The 13,475-nt window shown below is 39.0% G+C and overlaps 1 protein-coding gene across 2 annotated transcripts in view; it reads left to right on the top strand.

Moving 5' to 3' along the window:
• MAGI3 (membrane associated guanylate kinase, WW and PDZ domain containing 3) overlaps positions 1–13,475 on the top strand; it is a 239,671-nt gene that overhangs the window by 19,660 nt on the left and 206,536 nt on the right. The gene's annotated exons all lie outside the window — the stretch shown is intronic.

The following is a 13,475-nucleotide window of genomic DNA, read 5'->3' as shown; positions in this document are numbered from 1 at the left end:
GAATCTTAAATATGCCCTGTGTAATTTTGCTTTTTGGCTTTATTTCTTCCACATACTTTCTGGAATTTAAGCAGAAGAAAAAAGCTACATTGTAAGTAGATGTTTACTGAGGGCAAAAGAAATAGTACTACAATCAAATGTAAGAATGTAATAATTTTATTCAGCATATATTTATTGAATATCTGCTGTTGCTTGATTATGTTTTAGGCATTGGGTGTAAATAAACAAGGCAAACAAGGTCTCTTCTGGAATTTACATTCCAGTTGGAAGATAGATAATAAAAAATTGTAAACTGATGCCATAATAATCATGGTAGCAAAGACATATAACCAGCCCTTATTATGTGTCAGGCATTGCTCTTTTTTTTGTTTATTTTGTTTTTTGGTTTTTGTCTTTTTTTTTTTTTTTTTTTTTTTTTTGCCATTTCTTGGGCCGCTCCCTCGGCATATGGAGATTCCCAGGCTAGGGGTCTAATCGGAGCCGTAGCCACCAGCCTACGCCAGAGCCACAGCAACTCGGGATTCGAGCCGCGTCTGCAACCTACACCACAGCTCACAGCAACGCCAGATCGTTAACCCACTGAGCAAGGGCAGGGACCAAACCTGCAACCTCGTGGTTCCTAGTCGGATTCGTTAACCACTGTGCCACGACGGGAACTCCAGGCATTGCTCTTAAGTGTTCTCCGTTTAGCTTCACAATGACCTTATGAAGTAGTATTGTCTCCTTTTTACAGATGAGAAAACCAAGGCACAGAAAAGCTAAGTCAGGGAGTTCCCATCATGACTCAGCAGTAATGAACCCAGCTAGGATCCATGAGGTTGCGGGTTCAATCCCTCGCCTTGCTCAGTGGGTTAAGGATCTGGTGTTGCTGTGAGCTGTGGTGTAGGTCGCAGACCCAGCTTGGAAACTGCGTTGCTGTGGCTGTGGTGTAGGCCGGCAGCTGCAGCTCCAATTCAACCCCCAGCCTGGGAACCTCTATATGGTATGAGGTTGGCCCTAAAAAACAAAAAGCAACAACAAAAAAAGGAAAAACTAAGTCACACAATTAGTAAGCTTGGGGACCCACAAGTAGGAACTACAGGGCTGGACCCTGAATCCAGGCCATGTGACTGCAGATTCTCTGCTCATAAGTGATAAGCGCTGCCGCTTTAAAAAGAATAGAGCATAATGATGAGATAGGCATCGTCTTTGTTTAGCTGGGGTGGTCAGGGAGGGCCTCCCTGAGAAGGGGACATGTGAGCTGCAAGTTGAATGACTAGAAGAGTCTGCCGTGGGAAAATGTTGACAAGAAACACCCCAGTCAAAGGGCATTGCGAAGTTCAAGACCTTAATGTGAGAACTTGGTGTGTTATTGAAATGAAAAGGCCACTGGAACTGGTACCCAGTAGCGGAGGGGGTGAAAGTGATGGAGGTGAAACCAAAGAAATAGACAGGAGCCAGTGAGGGGCTGCAAGCCACTATAAGGGACTTGAATTTTATTTATTCTTGGTGCCACTGGAAAATGTAGACCTGGAGAGTGATCGTCTTGTTTACATTTATTTCAGAGAGTCATTGTTTATCATTCGGGAGGGGAGGCCTTTTAGTTCAGGGGAAGGATGAGGATGGCTTGGACTGGTATGGAGTAGTAGCAGTGAATGAAGTGTGTATTTGAGAAAAAGGAAGTACTAGGACCTGCTGATGGATTATGAGTGAAGGAAGAGGACTTGAGGAAAACGTCTAGTTTTTTGCTTTGAGCAGCTGGGTGAGTGGTGGTATTTAAAATGGGAGGTTGAGGAGGATTGATCAGGTCATATTCCTGTGGAGTAGATATATCCACCATCTAGATTTTTTTTTTAACTTTTTACTCTACTTGCTTTATTATGTGTTTATCCATCTATCATCTGTCCTGTTCTCTCTCTTTTTTTTTTTTGGCCACACTTGTGGCACACACAGGTTCCCAGGCCAGGGATCGAACCCGTGCCACAGCAGTTACAATGTCAGATCCCTAAGCACTAAACCACTGGGGAACCTCCCGTGTATCCTATTTTTTTATGCATTTCAAATTAAATTGAAGTATATTTCCTCAAGGAATAATTTTTTATTAAAAAGTTTATTGACATATAGTTGATTTATAACATTGTGGTAAATTTCTGCTGTACAACAAAGTGATTCGGTGATACATATACATACATCCAGTTTTTTAGGGATTCCTTTCTTTTAAAGGTTATCACACAATGTATACATACATTTTTAAAACGTGAGTATTTTGGTTTTATTTTTTTTCCACTTAAACATACACATCCCAAACACTATTTCTTTTTCCTTTTTTCCCTTTTCTCTATTTTCTTGTTTTTTAAAAGTTTCTACAATTTTTGTTGTTTCCATTATAGTTGATTTACAGTGTCTGTGAATTTCTGCCGTACAGCAAAGGGACTCAGTCATACATGCATATATATTCTTTTTCTCACATTAGCCTCCATCATGTTCCATCACAAGTGACTAGATAGAGTTTGTACAATATTGAGTAGAGGTCTCTGTGCTCTACAGCAGGTCCTTGTTGACCACCCATAACGAAATCTTTTTAAATGCCCATTTTCCTCATTTTATAGGTGAGAAGACTGAGGCCTAGAGAAAAGTGACATGTTCAAGGTCATGTAGCTAGCTAATTACTGATGGAGCTAGGATTATCTTCAGGTTATCATTCGTCTAGGGCCCTAATTGGATTATATTTTAACTTATAAAAATAAAAATGAATTTTGGAAAACTGGATAAGTTTTGCTGCCAGCTGGTTTACGTGCTAAAAACACTTGGACCCAAATTTCAAAGACAAAATGCAGAGAATGTAGTACTACTACTGTTGCATTTGATTGGATTACAAAGTTAGCTTAGCGCTTGGAACTTGTTGGAAAGTACAATGTGATGTAGAATTGAGAACATTTTCAGATATTTGGTCCAGGAATGTAGCTTGGGATTCTTTCAAGCATTAATCCTCTTGTTGGCAAGGCCTTTGCATTTAATTAGCAAATGTTCCTCACATGCCTACTATGCACTGAGCTCCATGCCAGGCCGAGATAGCGAGGGAATGATTCACTTCCATTCTTTCAAGGAATTTAACCTTTGACTTCTGTTGTAGTTTTCGAAAATCTCTCTCCATCTTTTGCTGTATTATATGTTTGTTCAAAGAAGGTAATAAAAACTGAAGGTCAAAAAGATAGAGAAGCTTATTCGATCTGGGTAAAATTTCAGCCTCTGTGGGAAAAATTCTGTGTGCCTGGACAGGGGCTGCAGGTTTTTCATTTGCTTTCTTCTGAGCACCTTCTCTTCTAAGGAGTGAGAATATGCCCTTTTAGTTTGTGTCTGATGGTATTAACTAGCCCGGTTATCCCCGTTACATCAGTGTCCAATTTGGAAGTAAGTAAAGATTCAGTTTGGTACTAAAATAGGAGCCGTGTTTGTCTTTCGAACTTGAACTTGTTATTTTATTTTTATTTTTTGTCTTTTGTCTTTTTAGGGCCACACCCACGGCATATGGAGGTTCCCAGGCTATAGCTCCTGGCCTACACCACAGCTCGCAGCAACGCCGGATCCTTAACCCACTGAGTGAGGCCAGGGATCGAACCTGTGTCCTCATGGTTGCTAGTCGGAATCATTTCCGCTGAGCCACAATGGGAACTGCCATTTTTATTGCTATACATGGTAACCCCAGACACTTAGAGTTTTCTTTTTGCCATTGTACATTATTAATTTTGTAGCTCTTCGCTGCAATAATTTAGATTCCACCCAGCAGGCTGTGGTGGTAGAATTGGTCTGGTACCAATATTGGGAAAAATGTTCAAATTTACATTAATCAGGGAAACACTTGATAGCCTGAAAGGCAGCTCTGGGCCTTTGAAGAGCTTCATTTTGGCCGACACGTTCAAGAGGAGCACATAGCTTCCTCTCCTAGATGGGACAAGGGAAAAAAGAAATCAGTGGGATTTAGTTCTTTGGTCTTCCGACTTAGAAAAGTATAAGGGGAAGAGGAAGTCACAATGAATGTCCATTCGAACTTCTTGAGGGATGTATGGTTCAACTCGGAATTGACTTTTTAAAACCTTTTGAAAAACATAGTACAAACATAAAACATCATAGTACAAACGTAAAATGAACATCAGTCCCCGTTCATACAAAATCAAGTAGGATGCCTGGGAGAAGAACTTTCATAACATCATCGCGTGAGGGAGAGGTAGGGCTTAGCACTGGACATGGGTAAGGGTATAAACTGGAATTGGCATTTGATAACCGCCTCCCCTCCTTCCCTCCTATCCCACCCTCATTTTTACATCTTGGAATTATTTTCCTGTGTCTGTACACTGTCGGCTGACTGTCTTAAGCCTCCTCTCCCTGATTGGCACGCCTCACCACTTGGCATTTTTCCTTTCTATTAACAGGTGTCAGGAAACTTATTAACCTAGTCTATACTAAATTTTGCTAAACTAGTGTGAGGAATTATCATTGCTAAACCTACTCAGGGATATTTCCCCATTAACCTCCTGTATGACTTAAAATAACTGACTTTCAAGCAACGCTGTAAGAACTTTTCCTCAAATAACCCCATTAAACTTATTCTGCCTAATTTAACTGACTCTGGAAAGTATAAGGAAGGTATCTAGCGATTCTAGCCCACTTTTATCATCACAGTTCTCAGGCAGTTTCACCTCTCTTGCCTGAAGGGTTGCCTTCCTGATCTGTCGTCTTGCCAGATTGCTTTCTGCAGTAGTATTTTGTTGTTCAAAATAAATTAATTGAGAGAGTGCCCTGTATTTTTGAGATTCTTTGTAAGAACTGAAATGTATGTCAGCTTCATCTTTTCTGAGTACCAATCCTTTTGTGAGGTTGGCAGACCTCTCCATGTGTCACAAAGATGTCTTGTGCCTGGGTTTTGGTTATTTAAAATTTGAATCCCAGCCCTGCCATAATTCTGTATTCAGAAGTACAAAGAATCAAGACAAAAAGCAGCTACTCTATCATTTACCACCCAAAAACAATCACCTTTTCTTTTACTGCTTTCAACTTCAGCTATGACATTCTTAGATGTGAGATTACTTGGTCAAAAAATATGAACATATTTTGGGGATCTTGATCATTGTCAGGTTGTATCTTTCTGGTTTTGGAACTAATACTTTATCACATTGTAGTGTTCCAATGTTTTCCTTTTTAGGCAAATGCCAGATCTTTTAGCTAAACAGAAATTCTTTTCTCTTTTGGTTCCACCAGTCATCTATCATTTTGGATTATTTGCTAAATTATAAACTATACAGGAAAATCCCAGCCCTCACCTCACAGCACTATCTGTCTTATTAATAAATGATCATAATATAACAGGCTGTGAGCCCTGCCTAGGTAGTTAAAGAGCCCATTGAGGATGCCTAGGAATTGTTGGTGATTGGTTGTATTCCGTCTTCTATACCTAAAAACTTGCCGCAGGGTAACTGCTTGGATCTACACAAAGTATGGTCCTTTTATTCTATATGTAAACATCTCTAATTTGCATCTCTGGAACTCAGGCCCTCCGTTAGATAGCCAGATGGATCTTGCGTAAAAGCAGAAGTCTCTTGGCTCTACAGCCAGGGTTGTTGATACTTCCATTTTAAAAAATTGAATGTCTTAAATTTCAAGTCAGTAAGTAAATTAAAAACCAAAATCAAACCTGGGGTAAGCTACAAATAAATTGCCAAAGTCTTAAAATACACAAACTTGACAAAAATGAAACTGTAATATATAACATATACTATATATAGTATATAAATATAAAACCGTGATACGTAATTTATACAACTCTCAGAAACGTAATCTCTTTGTTGAGTGGCAGCATTTCAGTGTTAAAGCTGAGTTGTTGGGCACATTGACCTTAATCGACTATGGAAAGCAGAAGGCTTTTAAATTCATATATACACAGCTTTCATTTTAGTATCCACAGGAAGCCTTATTTTAAATTACTAGCTTTTGGGTGTTTTGGTCCCCCCCCCCCGCACTTTTTTAGGACTGCACTCGAAGCATATGGAAGTTCCAGGCTAGGGGTCTGATGGGAGCTGCAGCTGCCAGCCTGCACCACAGCCACAGCAACGCCAGATGCGATCCTTGTCTGTGACATACACCACAGCTCATGGCAGCGGCTGGATCCTTAACCCACTGAATGAGGCCAGGGATTGAACCCACATCCTCGTGGATCCTAGTTGGGGTCATTAACTGCTGAGCCACGAAGGGAACTCCCTTTAAATTGCTGTTTTTAAACCTTAGTTTTCACTAGCTACTTATGGTGGTATAATTAGACATCCCTATTGTATCTTTTCTCAGAAGGCTAATTTGTGAATAAAGGTTGATTTTCATGTGTGTCCTTTTACATTGTGAATTAATTGCCTCTGATTACCTTCCCATAATCTGTTCTAATTTTAAGTACCTGAAATCGGTGTTTTAAGTCACAATGATTCTTAAAAAGCCGATAAATGCAAAGAGCTGTAATTGTGTTGAGAATTAAACAAAACCGGTTTCTTTGAAGGAAGTTGATTTATTTATTGGTTTCCTCTTTGAATCATGAGCAACCAAGTTGAACTTTCTATTCTTTGTAATATTTACATAAAAATAAAAATATATTTACCATTTAGTCATAAGTTCTATGAATTAACTTGTTTCAATGCAAGTTAACTTACATGACTAAAGCAGACTCAAATAAATGATGCTTATGTGTAAGACATTACTAGGTGCTAATTAAAGCTTAAGAATTTGTTTCATATTTCTAACACTAATTCCAGTTGTTAATATGAAATTATATATATTATTTTCCTAGTGAGATGACATTATTATTATGATTACAAGTTTTACAATATTTGGGTAAAGGTGTTCCTAGACCAGATAATGAAAATCTGAAGCAAATCTTTGGTGTCTTCCAAAGATAGAACAATTTTTAATCCTAGATCCTCTTCCCTATTATGTTTTTAGGTGGTTCTCTTCTAAATGCTTAGTTAGTAGGCTTTTTAGGAACACAGGTGATACTAATAGCCCAGGTAAGCAATTGTAATTCAAGTAGTCTTTCTGCCAAAATGAGACAGGAATTTTGGGTGTTTTTGTGTTATCTAGGCCAATGCTTTCCAGATTGTTCAAATTAACAGAAATTATTCAAATACTGTGTGGATGAATTTTTATAAACACTCCCCCTCCCCAGTACCTGCTGGAACATGTAACACTGTCTTGGGAGATGTGTATATATCAGCGGTAGCTGAGAATGACTAGTTTCTCCTTGTTCCGCAACTTTTCCTGTCCCTGTTCAAATCCTTTTCATGTTCTTCTGAGACTCTTCACAATGGCTGTGACCCTCCTTTGCCTGTTTTCTATTTCATCCCTTCACTGTCACATTCCATCTTGCAGCCCCAGAAAAATTTTTTTGAGCATCACTTTTGTTACGTCATACTTCTGTTTGAAAAAATGCATAAAGATTTCTCTCGTTGCCCACTAAAATCCTCCGTTTAGCATGTATGTCTTAACAAGTGTGGGCCCAGCCTACTTTTCCAGCCTCTCTCCAATTATTTCCCCCTGTTCTAATGAAATTGGTCTGTTTTTTACTCCTCAAATATGCCTTGTACTTAAGTTTTAAAACTTTTAGTTTATTTCCTTTGCTCTCTCCCAATATCTCCCCTTTCTGTGATTTTTAAATCAGTTCGTTTTATACTGTCTCACGAAGGTTGAGTATATAGCATTAGGTCAGATTAGGAAGGATTTGAAAGCTAGTTGGAGACATTTGCATTTTATCCTAAAGCCAAATGTTTTCGGACTGGGGTTTATATAATAAGAGTATATGGTTAACCTGGCACTAATGTGTAGGACAGATCAGGGGGGATAGTGATTAGAATAGAAACTTTTAAGGGGAGATCATATTTTCTAGGATAGGTAGAACTGACAGTAGGGCAAGGAGGAGATCCCAGATATCAGAGGTAACAAATCTTGAGATACAGAAGAAGTAAAAGATGGGTTAAGACGGAATATGATTTAGATTTATTAGAATGATGATAGGACATGAACTACTAGATCCTCAGGTCGGATCCCGAACCTGAGCACCAAGACTTCTTCCTTGAATTCAAGATGAAATGCATGGAGTTCCCGTCGTGGGGCGGTGGTTAACGAATCCGACTAGGAACCATGAGGTTGCGGTTCGGTCCCTGCACTTGCTCAGTGGGTTAAGGATCCGGTGTTGCCGTGAGCTGTGGTGTAGGTTGCAGACGCGGCTCAGATCCCGAGTTGCTGTGGCTCTGGCGTAGGCTGGCGGCTACAGCTCTGATTCGACCCCTAGCCTGGGAACCTCCATATGCCTCGGGAGTGGCCCAAGAAATAGCAAAAAGACAAAAAAAAAAAAGGTGAAATGCATGGAGTACCATTCAAGTGAAAATTTAAAAAGTACATACTTTTTAAGAAAATGTATATGTTTATAGCTTATAGTATACAGTGCTATAAATAGTAAATATGATATCGGCATACACTGTTTCTAATATAACATTAAGTAACTATTGAATCATTTCTGAGTAATTACCATTGAATTGAGCAGTTAATAAGTTACTGATAATCTTTAAGTGTCATCTTTATTAAACAATAAAATTCACCCTTTTAGGGGAGTACTTCTGTTGATTTCAATGAATGTATAGTCATGTAATCACTATCACATTAAAAACTCAGAGTATTTCCACTACCCTTCACATTCTCTGGTGCATCTTTGGTGATTCTGGGGGGATTTCAGTTTCATGTTGTAATAGAGTTCATCGAAATAAACATTTTGGTTTTCAGCCAATCAGATGATTACAGACGTAAACTTTTGGAGGTCTTAAATTTGAGACCACATTTACTGATTTGTGATAGCTTGGATCTCATATTTAACTGGATAGTTGAAAAAAGAGACTTGACGTGTAAGTGTCCTTTCACTTTTTTGCTTGTTCCACCCTATCCTTCATTTGATTTCCTTCCTAACATCAGTTTCCTCTCCCTATTTCAGTTTGGAGCTAGGTACTTTTCCTGTGTGCTTTGCTTTGCTCACACAGAGCGTTTATCACACTGTCAGTCTTTAAGCCTCACCGAGGGTAGTTCATTGTCAGGATCATTATGTTACCCCTGCCACCTGGCCCAGTGACTGGCATAGTAGGGACTCAGTAAGTAATTTTTGAATGAGTTTTCCTTGTCATCAAGACTTAAATACTTTAATTATAAGTTTTGTCGCTTCTTTCTTTGTCATTCTTTTTATATTTCCATCCATTCATTCTTATTTTCCTATCTACTTGCTTGTCTGGGCTTTTTCCCACCTCAAATCCAGAGTTTATGGTTTTCAGTTTTTTTTGGTTTTTTTTTTTTGCTTTTTTTGGATCTTGTGTACAATTGCTAATTCTGTTGTACATAAATCATTCTCTTATCCAGAAACCTCATTGGTTCCCTGTGGCTTACCTGAGAAAAACATAAAGTTACTTGTTTAGCGTTCAAAACCTTGATTTACAATTTACTTAAAAAGTTTGAGAGTCTGATGCATTTAGTGCCCTGTGATGAATGATTTGTTATGCTCTGTGACTTGTCCCCAGCAGACTTCTCCTGCCATCCTTTCTGCCTTTTCACGTAAAGTTCTCCACAATGTCTAATTTGGTTTGTTTACCATTTTTTGAACATGTCATTCCCTTCTTAACTTGTGCCTTTTCAGTGGTCTGATGTGTTCTTTTCCATTTCTTTGTGAGTTCCACTCAAGTCCCACATTCAACTTCTTTGACCATTCTCTTCCATAGTGTACTTTGTTTTTGAAGTCTTAGGGCATTAAACTGCCTATGCTACTCATTTGTTATAGTGCCTTGTAGTAGTTCTTTTCCTCTTTTCATTTATAAATAGGCCACCTTCTTGTACAAGATTGAAAGCAAGTTGAAGTTGGGGATATCCCGTCTTGGACACATTTGGATACATTTAATGTAGGACTTGGGCTCAGTAAACATGTATCTTCTGTCTTCAATAAATAGATATCTGATGAGAATAAGTAGGGACGTATTTGCCCTTATGCATAGAAGCTCAGTGAGAAAGTATTATAGCGAGTCATTTAATATCTAATAAAGCTCTGAACTACAATGATCAGTGCACTAAGCTTTATATCCATAAATAGAAGTGTTATAGAAAAGCCTTTAAGATTGTTGAGTAAATTATACTATAGGTACAATGTTTATTTTAGTGTCACTTGTCTAACACTTATCGTCGTCATCATCATTATTAGCATCATTATTTTGCTGGAAGAAGTTAATGTTGGCAGATGAAGCTATTATATAACCATTTAAATGTTTTCCAGAACCTTTGGCTTAACTAATACTGTACTTTTGTTTAATTGATTTTTGTAATGTAATCACAATTTGTGTGATAATTAAAAATAAATTTAGTGTTTAAGGGACACAGTATTAAGAAACAGTCATATACATAAATATAGGAGCTTTTCTGTTTTCAGTTTCTGCAATATTTTAATTAATGAAGGAGTCACGTGACTGGAAATCTCGATTGGGATTCTATGTGATCTTTTAAAATCCTTACAGTTGGGGAGGAACTTGAGAATTCTCAAGGTTAAATCACGTTATCATTACTCAGTTTGGGAGGAGAGAAGAGGAGGAAGAAGGCCTTTTAATCTTTTAGAAGATCAGCACTGTTGGGAGTTCAACTGCCTATTTATTGAGCAGTTGCTTTGAGAATGTGCTTGGTAAAGGTGAGTGGACCAAATGGACGGGGCTTTCGACATCATTTCTGGAGAGAAAGTCTAAAGCTATTTGGGCCAGGAGAGGTGGGTACAGGGATAGGTCAAAGGAAACACACGAGGCTTTTGACAAAAGATTGGGAATGTCCTGAGGGTGAGACTTGAAACTGTCCTTGGAAGACTGGTTAAAGAAATCTTTGTTTGGAAAGAGTATGAGTCTACTCATTTCCTATTATTGCCATAATAAATTAAAACAAATTTAATGGCATGAAAGGACACAGATTTATTACCTTAAAATCCTGGAGGTCAGACATCTCAATGTGTACGTAAGGCTGCATTCCTCCTGGAGGCCTTAGGGAAGAATCTGTTTTCTTGCTTCTAGAGGCCACCTATACTCCTGGGCTAATGGCTGCTATCCGCATCTTTAAAGTCCTTCATTGCAGCTGCTGCGACCTGTGTCAAGTCTCCTTCTCTCAGTCTGACCCTCCCACTTCCCTCTTATAGGGACCCTGTGGTTACATTGTGCTCACTAGGATAATCCAGGCCAATCTCTCCTTCTCTAGATCTTTAATGTAATCACATCTGCACAGGCCCTTTCCCTAGAAGATAACACTCGTAGAGGTTCTGGAAGTTAGGATATAGACATCTTTGGGGAATCAATATTCAGCTTACCACGACCATCACTGGCGACCTCATAACATCTTCAGATATTTGAAGGGCTGACTGTGGAAGATGGAAGAAAGATTAGGCTTTTTCTGTGTGGTCCCAAGGGATAGAATTAGAACTTGTGGGTGGAAATTACAGAGAGACAGATTTGTACCCACTGTAAGAGAACTTTCTCACAGAGCTGTGAGGATGGAGTGGGCAGTCTCAGAAAGCAGCGTGTCCCAGACACTGGCAGTGTTGAGCAGAGGGTAAGGTCTCCTGGGGGAATTGTTGAAGGTGGAATCTATGCTTTGGCTGGATTAGACAAGCCTTAGACCTTTGGTAACCCTGAGGTTGTGTGATTCTCTGTGCACAGCCCAGTGCTGGCACTATTTGGATATGAAACATGGCCTCTGCCTTAGCAGCTCAAGCTGGACTCCATTGGTTGCTTTATTGTTTGCTTGTCACCCCTTCAACTGTGCAGCAAAGCCTGCAAGAGAGATTGAAAGCAAGGTCTGGAGGAACTCTCTGCTAAGGCAATGACCCAGTTCTATTTGGTGAAAATTCTTGTGGGTTAAATCTGTTTTCACTTACTTTAGTAACTCCAGTTCTTTCATTCAGGTGGGAAAAAAAAATACCTTAAAAAACAAAAAAAGCAGGATCGATGATATTCTACAAAGTTACATGGAAAGGAGTTGGCATTTTTAATCCTGCAGTTTTCCAAATAGGAGATGATGTTTTTTGGGAAATCATTGGGCCCAAGTGAAGACTCAAGGTGAAGAATATCGTAGGATGGAGTCCATTTATCCGTGCTGAATAATTTGTGGTTTTAGTTGGAAGATCTAGTTGCTGTAAGTCGTTCCCTTTCAGGTTCACCCCAGAGCAATACTCAGGGAATCTACGGTAAAGGTACTTATACTGGGGAGTGGTTTTTGTGCTGGCCTCCAATGAAGACTGTGTTGGGAGACCTGACAAAGTTTGTGTGCTTTTTGTACTTGAAGACATCTCATAATGTGTTTTGTACCAAATTCGTTTCCTTCATACATTTTAAAATGAGGTATATAGATTAAAACTTCGGTGGGGAGGAGCTACTGCATTTGCTTTGAGAAGTGTGTTTTTTTTTCTTTCTTTTTTTTTTTTTTGCTGAAATTGAGCTAAATGGAGCCACTTTCCAACCAGTCTGGCGTAGTGCAGCCTCATAGCTTTTACCTTTTTTCCCCAGGCGATTGTGCCTCATGTTTTCTAACGAACAGTCTTGTGACTCTGCTAAGGATACGTGAAAGATTTTCATGGTTTCTCGAGCTTCTTCTTCCTTGTATTTCAGACCTGTCCCAGATGGTAAATATGCTTAAGGATCTTGTTGGATAAACCAAAAGTTCCGTTAAAAATCCCGTGCCATTACAATGGACAGCGAAAGAAAGAGGGTTTGACCAGGGTGTCAATCATTAAATTAGCGTTGGAAAAGGCTTTGAGAAATTCTTATCTAACGCTCTGCTTTAAAGAGACAAATGACCAAAATTGCTGCAGCTGCTTCCTCAAGATACAGAATCTAAAGCACAGTTTGATAAATCCTGGACTTTAGGGCCTTCAAGAACCCTCTGAAGCTCTGTGCAAAATCTCTGTGCATGTGCCTTTTTAATAGCACAAGGGTCCGTAGACTTATATTAATTCATTCACGGATTACTTCCTTCTTCCTTTCTGTTCTTTCAAAAGCATCATGTGTCAAGTTTGTAGTCAGCATTGGGCCTTACTCTTAATATAACATAAAATTCTCACCACACTTGGCTTTTTGATGTATCTGCAGCCTAAAGAAGGAAATTCATCTTAAAAGAGATAGGGAACTGTATTATTATAAGAATGGATGCCGCTAATGTTGTAGTGAAATAGACCTCACAGCCTGTTCTCATTATCTTAGGAAGGATCTCAGAAGTGGACAGTATCTGTGTGCAGTAAACCAGGTATGAGCGGCAGTGGCTCATTGACTGCTCCTGGTCCTTTATGGTGTTATGTCTGGTCTTTTCCTGTTTTGTTTCTTGATATATTCTACTGCCTGTAACTACCTGGGTTTTTTTGTTTTTTTTTTTAAATGTGTTTGGATTTAGCCTTGCTTACCAGTTACCTGATA

Source organism: Phacochoerus africanus, chromosome 6 (assembly GCF_016906955.1).
Source record: "Phacochoerus africanus isolate WHEZ1 chromosome 6, ROS_Pafr_v1, whole genome shotgun sequence".
NCBI classification, from domain to species: Eukaryota; Metazoa; Chordata; class Mammalia; order Artiodactyla; family Suidae; genus Phacochoerus; species Phacochoerus africanus.
The sequence above is the reverse complement of the archived record's forward strand: the minus strand, read 5'-3'. Positions and strand labels throughout refer to the sequence as shown.